The following is a 10,113-nucleotide window of genomic DNA, read 5'->3' on the forward strand; positions in this document are numbered from 1 at the left end:
GTTTCTTAACAATTCTTCACCGTCGTTGAAGCCAATGTCAAAAAGGATGGTAATCGTTCTTAAACTGTCAATAATTTCTTAATAGATCTCTTGACAATTATTACCCGTTAAGGATTTAACCAAATTTTAACCAATCATTAACATTCTTCGAACTGTCGAGATTTTAACCAAAAAAAAATTAATTAATTAATTAATTTAATTTAAGAATAATAATAATAATCAAATTTTATTAATAATAATTTTCCATCATTGATAGTCTTAAAAATGTCAAGGATTTTTTTTGTAAATATATTTTTTTAAATATTTTTATTTTGTAATTTATTACCAATTAAATAATAAAATAATACAATGAAATTCTTCATAATATTCCTAAGCCAACAACAATTATCACAATTCATAAATAAAATTAAACATTCAACAATCTTTGAATCATACTAATTAAGTAAACGAAATTCAACAATAGTAGTATATCATTCAACAAAAGTTTAATACATATTTTTTTCCCTCATTAACGCCTTGGCATCAATGAAAACATCTATAACTAAAAAAAGGATCAATGAAAACATCTATAACTAAAAAAAGTTTGATACGTACATTGCCCATTCTCCTCTAACTTCATCGATCTCTGCATCTGTGTATATTTCTTTCCTCAAAAACAGTAAAAGATTAAACATAGATCCAAAAGCACACAATTTAGTGTTTTCCTCAAACATAGCAAACATAATGACATTATTATTTAATCAGAACTTAAACAATCTAAAGCGACACCAATCCAGCCTTAGCTTGGACTAAGCAACGATGGTTGAAATAGGTTGGCTTCAAATCGGGCAACCCCAAAATTCTACTAATTACTCTACCAAGCCCAACCTAGGGAACCGCATTCCAGTTTGAATATTTTCTCTGTGTACAAATTAGGACAAGCTTTCTCCGGCCTTAGCACATCATATTACAAAAATCAATCCATTAGGTGAAAAGGAATAAAACAGTTACGGACCAAGAGGGTGATAGAAAGAATAAGTATGATCTGAATGTGTAGTTTATAGATCACCATCACAGTCAACCAAAGTGTAAAGTTCCAAGACCATTAAGTTCAGAATGACAAGAGACATGCCTTTTTCAGTGCAAGGCCATCTCTCTCAGGAACAATTTCATGTATTGCAACCAACACTTGTACCGGAGTTAAAGCTGGACCAGTATGAGCTGAACCCTGTCATAAACAAATATGAATTCTTAGCAATTGTCGATTCCAAGACAATAGAAAAGGTGAAATAGCATGTTATAATATATAGCAATTTAAAACCCGCCATTAACAATTATGACCTCTTAGCAATTTTCATGATTCCAAGTCAAAGGGGAAGGCAAAATGACGTGAAAACATTATAGCATTTAATAATTCCGCACAAAGAAAAAACTACAAGATCGCCAAAATGAACTAAAGCAAGTTCACTGTTGAAATTAGAAAGCAAGCAAAAGAGAAATAGCGAGAAATCCAAAGCACATAAAATTGGCTTGGAACTCTAGCTTTAACAATACAACTACCAAACTCTCACTGCCACTATCGCATGACAGATCAAAGCAAGCAATTTGTTCACAATGTCTAAACATAAGTTAACTAAGCATCCATGCTTCTGATGGAAGTCAAGACACTCCTTACATATTATCTAAAACTTTAGGCTGAATTTGAATGTGTGACTTAAATCAATCATAATTTACCTCCTATCAGAAAATCAACCAGAGTCGCTTTATTTTTTTCTTTGAGAAGGATTACATAACAAAGCAATTTGACAACCACTTATAATAAGTAGGCAAAAACAAGTGGGTCCCTGAATGTCTTAACAATTCCAACAGAACCCAAACAGCAAATTATGAAGTCACGTCAAGAGAATTCATGCACACCTGTAGTATGTGAGGAAGTGTCATCTGGAAATTTTCTAATGGAAGGCCAAAAAGGCGAGGGAAAATAGGTAGCACCTGAGATCATAAAATTATTAGACCTGTGATGGTATTATTGAATTTGACATCCATAAATTAGAAACGAAACAATATTCAGTAATGCTACTTTATGCAATTAACATAAGTTATTCCAATGCAAATACAATCAAATCAGTAACATGGAAATCAGATCATATTAGAGACAACTAACAGATCTCGTTCCATATTTCTCGCTAAATGCCCTAGTGTTTTTTACTGCCAAACTTCATAAATTACTACCAAATATATCAATTATAGTTTTAAGTTGACTAACACATTTAATCCAAGCTTAATATTTCAAAAATATTGTTTCTTATAGTACAACAAATAGTCAACAGAACATATACTTTTCTTATAGGAATTACCATGAAATATGGAAGAAAAGTCAATAGAAAATATAGTATAACCATACCATCAGATGTGTGATCTTCCACATAATCAAACAAACCAATAACAACTGCCACCAAATAAGTAGACATTATTGGTGATTCTTGATATGAAACTGTTTTTTGATGCCCATCCACTTTCCCCTAAATTCAATATTAACAGTTTAGGATAGTAGACTACATTAAGATGAAAACATGAAAACAGGAGAGGAGAAGTACCTCAAAGAATATTTTATGGAAAGAACCAGAGAAATGAGTTTGATAAGCATATCTAAACCCCTCTGCACCACCANCTTATAATAAGTAGGCAAAAACAAGTGGGTCCCTGAATGTCTTAACAATTCCAACAGAACCCAAACAGCAAATTATGAAGTCACGTCAAGAGAATTCATGCACACCTGTAGTATGTGAGGAAGTGTCATCTGGAAATTTTCTAATGGAAGGCCAAAAAGGCGAGGGAAAATAGGTAGCACCTGAGATCATAAAATTATTAGACCTGTGATGGTATTATTGAATTTGACATCCATAAATTAGAAACGAAACAATATTCAGTAATGCTACTTTATGCAATTAACATAAGTTATTCCAATGCAAATACAATCAAATCAGTAACATGGAAATCAGATCATATTAGAGACAACTAACAGATCTCGTTCCATATTTCTCGCTAAATGCCCTAGTGTTTTTTACTGCCAAACTTCATAAATTACTACCAAATATATCAATTATAGTTTTAAGTTGACTAACACATTTAATCCAAGCTTAATATTTCAAAAATATTGTTTCTTATAGTACAACAAATAGTCAACAGAACATATACTTTTCTTATAGGAATTACCATGAAATATGGAAGAAAAGTCAATAGAAAATATAGTATAACCATACCATCAGATGTGTGATCTTCCACATAATCAAACAAACCAATAACAACTGCCACCAAATAAGTAGACATTATTGGTGATTCTTGATATGAAACTGTTTTTTGATGCCCATCCACTTTCCCCTAAATTCAATATTAACAGTTTAGGATAGTAGACTACATTAAGATGAAAACATGAAAACAGGAGAGGAGAAGTACCTCAAAGAATATTTTATGGAAAGAACCAGAGAAATGAGTTTGATAAGCATATCTAAACCCCTCTGCACCATCAGTATTATAGTCTACATTCTCCGAGCCTCTACTTCACCCTTCCATTAATCATAAGGATAAAAAAAAAATGATTCAGTTAATTTGAAAACCTTTAGTGTGACACAAGAATCAAAATGCATACATTTTGAAATCTTTAATATGTAAAAGTTAAGTGCCTCCTGTAAAAACACCGAACAATACTAAAGACAGACCAAAGATACCTAATGACTATAGAATCACAAAATAGAAGTGAAAGAATACATAAGTAAATGAAAAGAAAGAGAGGGAGAAAGAAGAAAAAGAGTAGTTACCATGTCATACTGAGCCCTCTTCTTAGAATCTTGCAGAATCTGCAATATACCAGAATGAGCAAATCATCATAAAGAGAATTGGAGCTAGTTGGACCATGTCAGAACAAGATCAGTTATATTTTTAGTAGGAAGAACAGAAGTTAACAATCATTATGCTAATGGACAGAGAAAACACAACTATCAGACTATATCACATCAGAAAATAAAAATAATTATTATTATTATTATTGTACTTCACAATCCAACCAAAGCTACAAACCTCATAAGCATCTCTTATCTCTTGAAATTCACTCTTTGCAAAAGGATTATTCTTATTTGCATCTGGATGATACTTCTTGGCAAGCTGCACAATTTTGTGGATGCCAACATCTTAGACAATAGCCATAAAAATAAAAGGTCTGTTAGATGATGGATAATCACATTAAACCAACTGCAGACATGATTTCCCAATGGCATAAGTGGTAGAAAAATATCTGGCAACGCTGCCAACCTCAAATACCCCTAGATTCATAGTACTAGTAAAATTAGATGCATCTCCGGTGTACCTTTCCAAGTTCCATTAAGGATTCCACAAGCAAAACTATTCCTAAAAGTAAAAATAGCCCACATAGTTTTCACCCAAACACTAAAGCCACCTATTTTAAAGAGCTAAGGAAAAATTAAGCCACTGACCCCATAAAGAACAGCTACTANCCCTATCTTCTGATATCCGCTAATTTCTGAGTCAAAAATATCCAATTTTGTGCTTATTTGCTCAAAATGTCCATTTTAACCTGAAATCCGAAAAGTAACGAATTAAGAACCAATTCAGGTCAAAATACACCAAAAAGTACCTGAAATCCGACAAAAAGATCTAATAAAAACTGTATAATTTACGGATTATCAATCATTACACATAATTATGATTTACACGATATAGAAGAATATGCCTTTTGTTGATAAATAAACATTTATTACATAGTCAATTTTATAATAATAGATTGGCTCTAGGGCACCTACTCCAACACTCTTATCTCTTGAAATTTACTCTTTGCAAAAGGATTATTCTTATTTGCATCTGGAAGATATCTTGGCAAGCTGCACAATTTTGTGGATGCCAACATCTTAGACAATAACCATAAGAATAAAAGGTCTGTTAGATGATGGATAATCACATTTAACCAAGTGCAGACATGATTTCCCAATGGCATAATTGGTAGAAAAATATCTAGCAACGCTGCTAACCTCAAATATCCCTAGATTCATAGTACTAGTAAAATTAGATGCATCTCCGGTACCTTCCCAAGTTCCATTAAGGATTCCACAAGCAAAACTATTCCTAAAAGTAAAAATAGTGCACATAGTTTTCACCCAAACACTAAAGCCACCTATTTTAAAGAGCTAAGAAAAAATTAAGCCACTGACCCCATAAAGAACAGCCAATAGTGATTGCAAGATGCCTGAAAAGAAAGAACAATCAATCAAAAGATTTTTTACACTACAGTAAGGGGTTTCTTATGATCATGATTAAAATGTAATTCCCTAACTTAAAAGCGTATTAAGTGCTCAAATACTCACAGCATGAAACGCCTTTTTTATCTCATCCTGGCTCGTATTTTTAGGAACACCAAGAACTTCGTAGTAGTCTCACTGATTGGAGTAGCAAGATCCTTGAAAATACATTACATTAGAACAATAAGAACCAAAAAAATTTAGAATGCTCACCCAGAAAAAATGGTTAAGACATACAATAAAAACCTGTAGCATGAATACAGCGCTTCGCCAATAACATTCCCGTGGTTGCAAAATCGGCATGTTTTTGAATAACAAAGGGAACAGAAATCATCCTCATCTTTAATAGCATTTTAAGAAATTCTTCTACTTCTCTCCAACATAAAATCCAAAAAATAACCAAAATGCAACAGCTCCACGAAACCAAAGCTTTTCTCCCACCAAAATCAGTGTTTGACAATAATCAGTGTTGTAGAGAGCACCTTGAGCGATGAAGTTGAAATGAAAGAATTAAAAGTTAAAACCCTATATTGAAAATATTATTGACAACAATAATCACCTTGAGCCGTGAAGTTGGATTTAGAATGAATCAGCGTTGTAGAGAGATTCTATGATTCAGTGGAAGAGCGAGAAAGAGAGATTTTGGGCAGAAGAGAAGGAAAATTTCCTGGTTTTTGGATGAAAGAATTTTGGGCGGTAGATAATTGGTTTTTGGGGGGAATCTCTTGGGTTTTTTATTTTATTGTATATTTTAATATTTTATAACCCTAAACCTTTGCCTTCATGAAAAAAATGGTGAAATGGGTGGGAAATTTGCGTTAGTGAAACTTCGACTTTTGAGCGGTGGGAAACTTTTGCCTTAATGAAATTTTTTTTTACTTAATTCATGACAGTTAAAAACTGTTAAGGATTGAGATTACAATTGTGAAGAAAAAAATTTGTATAATTTATTTTTGACTAAATCCTTGACAGTTAATAATTGTCAAAAATCATCTAAAACGATCATAAATTATTTCAAATTCTTAACAATTCATAAACTGTCAAGAATTACAATTCTTGACATTTTTTAGAACAGTTAAGAAAATCTGTCAACTCATTCTGTCAAGAAAGGATATTTTTCTAGTAGTGTAATAAATTTACATGAATGGAATTAATAAATAGCCTGAGATCTGTGGTTGGTACCTAAAACAATTCAGGGACATAAATATATGTAAACCAAAATAGTTGAAGCCTAGTAACCCTAAAGTCTGACCCCAACATGGAGAAGATAAGTAGGTTTCAAATATGACCCCAAAAAGTGAATTCTCAAGGCTTCCTCAAAGCAAACAATGGTTCTACCCTTTAAACACAGATACCTAATTGTACCATTAACTGAAAATTTTAAACCCCTGGCAAACCATGCTCAGCCACATAAAACATTTCTAAAGATTTTGAAAACTCCAAATCAGAAGAGTGATCATCACTCATCAAGCTTACTATATAAGTTCAATTTTAGAAGCAACTAATTATAGTTTGTTGCATATGTCCTCAGATTGAATCCTCAATACAGGAAAACCAACAGATAACCACAACAGTGAAATAAAAGTTCTGAATTACAAAATTTGCCAATGAATAATAATCCAACCTTTCTTCGCATGATTTAACTCCATTCGGTAAACCCTTTATACAAAAGGAATGTAATCAAATCAAAACCAAAGCAGAACAATAAAGATACACTTGTCAGAAAGCACTAAACAGAAAAATTAAACCCCCACCATTCCCTGTTTCCACTTGATTATTGTAGTAGTAGTTTTCATTGAACCTTCATCATCAAGGAAGGTGAAAATCTTTGTAAGTTTCAAATCCTCAAAATAAGGATTGGGGTTGAAGTTCTGAAAAATCAAAAGAAACTTATAAAAACACATTAGTACATCCCCCAATCGATAAAGAGCATGAACTGACATTGCTACTACTAAAGGTAAGTCTGAATAAAACGTCAACTTTGAATTGCTCACAAAATCAAGAAGAATAGCATAAATAAACTTACAAATGTGATAAAGTATCCAAATTTGATATCTTTAAAATCCTCCACCTCCAAAGAGCTCAAGTGCCTAAATATCTATCAAGGTAAAAAGGAGAGCAGACGGACAATTAAAATTTTTAAGCAGAAAAACAAATCAATTGAAGAACTAGACAACTACTTTTCCAGCATCATGGTTAAAAGTTGATGTGCTTAAATAAATCTAACAGTGTAATAGTAGTTCAATTTCTTAGGATAACAAAAATGGAAGCTGTAAAATAAATTACTGCAAAAATTCAACATCAATTCATAAGAGAGCAACATTCAAACCTTTTGATCCTCATCACTCAAAATTTCACTGTTAGGATCCCACATTGAAAGGGAAATGGGTGGGCATGTGAGTTATAAAGGCTTGGGCACCCTCCCTTGGTAAGCCAGTTTTCCAAGGAGAGTTCTACTCAAGCCCATGAAAGACTCAGACCAAATTGTTGAGTTATTGGAGTGGGTTCCTATCAAAGTGGTATTAGAGCATAGTAGCGATCGGAGTATGGTTAGAACAAGGATGGAAAACATATTAGATATTGTGGAGAAGGACATGGGAACGATGAGGGACTATTTGCTGGAAATCCAAGCTTGGATTAGACGCAAAGACGAGGAAGAAGCTAGGAGAGCTGAAAGGGGTGGGTCGACAGAAATACTGGTGAACCTGAATCCAAACACAAGAGAAAGAGAATAAGGAACCTAACCCAAATGCAAACAGTGAAAACACAGTGACTAGACGAAGTCGACTAGAATTTGCTGGCCGGAAAATCAAAATGCCAGTATTCATGGGTGAGGATCCTTATGGGGGGTTATTTAGGATCGAATGATACTTTAATGTGTATCACGTGGCGGAGGAGGAACGATTGAACACGGTGGTGGTGTGTATAGAGGGAGACGTGATAAATTGGTTTCAATGGATGGAAATCCATGCTCCAATCACATCATGGCCTGTGTTTAAATTCTTTTTTCTTCATCGATTTGGTGGATCCCAAAAAGGAGGACCATATAAGGCACTGATGGGAATCCGAAAGACTGGCTCTATGGAAGATTACCGCCATAAGTTTGAAGCACTCTCTGCACCATTAAGAGATGAGAAAGAAGACATACTGTGGGTTGCTTTCCTAAATGGACTCAGGCCAGAAATTAAAGCTGAAGTCAGATTGGGCCAACCCAATTCACTAATCTAACTGATTGAATTGGCCTAGAAAATAGAAGAGAAAAATTGGGCCTTGGATGAATTGAAGAATGGGCTAAGTAAGGGTGTAAGGCCCGGAGGGATAAATGGAGTTAATAGAATGGCTTGGACTCATAATAGTAGGTCGGGTAAGAGTTTGGGGCATCATGAAAACGGGTCAAGGAATTCATATATGTCTAACCCGATGACACCTTCATGTAACGCAAATGAAAATGCAAACCAAAACCCAAATTTTAATGCGTAAACAGGCCGAAATTGGAATGATCGACATGTCCATGCTGTTCCGAGCGACAGCCAATGCGGTAGCAATAGCTTTGCTCAACGACCACCGACCAGTTTGAATTTCAGAAGGGAGTTTCCTTTCAAACAAATGACAGAACTCGAGATTCAGAGAAAAAGGACGCATGGGATATGTTTTCGGTGTGATGCAAAGTTCTTTCCAAGCCATCGATGTGGGGACAAACAGTTCCACGTCATTCTGATTGATGAGAAGGATAACCAGGATGAGACGAACAAGGGTGGGGGTGAGTTGAGTGAATCTATCATAGAACAACTTCAAGATGACTCGGAGCTCTTGATTAGTTCTGTTGTGGGTATTTTGGGTCCAAAAACTATGAAAGTGAAGGGTAAAATCAGAGGGGCTAAAGTGATAGTGTTGGTTGATAGTGGAGCCTCACAAAATTTTATAAGCAAGGGTGTGATAGAAAAATTGGGGATATCAGTGATGCAGACGTAGACTTTCGGGGTGAGAATTGGTGACGGTTATAGAGTGCGATGTGAGGGAGAATGTATAGAGGTGCAATTGGATATCCAAGGAGTTCCAATTATACATAATTTTTTTCCCATTTGAGATGAATAGTGCAAATGTGGTTCTGGGTATTGCTTGGTTGGAAACTTTGGGGGAGACAATAGTCGATTGGAAAACACAAGTGATGAAGTTTAAGTTAGGAGACAGAGTTGTGAAGATTTTGGGTGATCCTGCCTTAAGCAAGACCCTAATTTCTTTAAAGGCTATGCTTAGAACGATCCAGCGCGAAGGACATGGGTATTTTGTGGAGTTAAAATTTTAGGGGGACAACAACATCTTACCAGTTCTGAATCGGTTTCAGTCAGTCTTTACTTCATTATCAAGATTACCGTCGCCTAATACCCAAGATCATTCCATTAGCCTCACTTCCGGATCCAACCCCCAAACATTAGACCTTACCGCTATCCCTACTACCAAAAAAATGAAATAGAGAAACTGGTGGGTGAGATGTTAGCTTCCGAAATCATTAAACCTAGCCTTAGTCCCTTTTCCAGCCCAATGTTATTGGTGAAAAAGAAAGACGGCGGATGGAGATTCTGTGTTGATTATAGGGCTCTAACTAAGATAACGGTTCCGGATAAGTCTCCTATTCCAATGGTGGATGAATTATTTGATGAGTTAGGAAGAGCTTCAATTTTTTCTGAGCTGGATTTGAAGTTGGGCTACCACCAGATTGAGTGAAGAATGAGGATACCCACAAAATAGCATTTAGAAAACACGAAGGGCATTATGAATTCTTAGTCGTGCCTTTCGACTAGCCCAATACCCCAGCCACTTTTCA

General features: G+C 34.7%; 1 long non-coding RNA gene across 2 annotated transcripts; it reads right to left on the bottom strand.

The window, feature by feature from the left end:
- Nucleotides 1-468: 468 nt before the first annotated feature.
- On the bottom strand, nucleotides 469-5,574 carry LOC116126620. 2 transcript variants are annotated; one of them, XR_004127507.1, is made up of 7 exons: nucleotides 5,535-5,574; nucleotides 4,057-4,140; nucleotides 3,798-3,836; nucleotides 3,436-3,545; nucleotides 3,243-3,360; nucleotides 2,756-2,830; nucleotides 469-1,207 (listed from the first exon to the last, which is right to left on the bottom strand). It is a non-coding gene; the product is annotated as an uncharacterized LOC116126620 (long non-coding RNA). The 2 variants fall into 2 exon arrangements; XR_004127506.1 differs by lacking the exon at nucleotides 5,535-5,574 and having other exon boundaries at nucleotides 4,057-4,461.
- Nucleotides 5,575-10,113: the final 4,539 nt, after the last annotated feature.

The sequence above is a fragment of the Pistacia vera genome, unplaced genomic scaffold, assembly GCF_008641045.1.
Source record: "Pistacia vera cultivar Batoury unplaced genomic scaffold, PisVer_v2 Contig181, whole genome shotgun sequence".
Classification (NCBI taxonomy): Eukaryota; Viridiplantae; Streptophyta; class Magnoliopsida; order Sapindales; family Anacardiaceae; genus Pistacia; species Pistacia vera.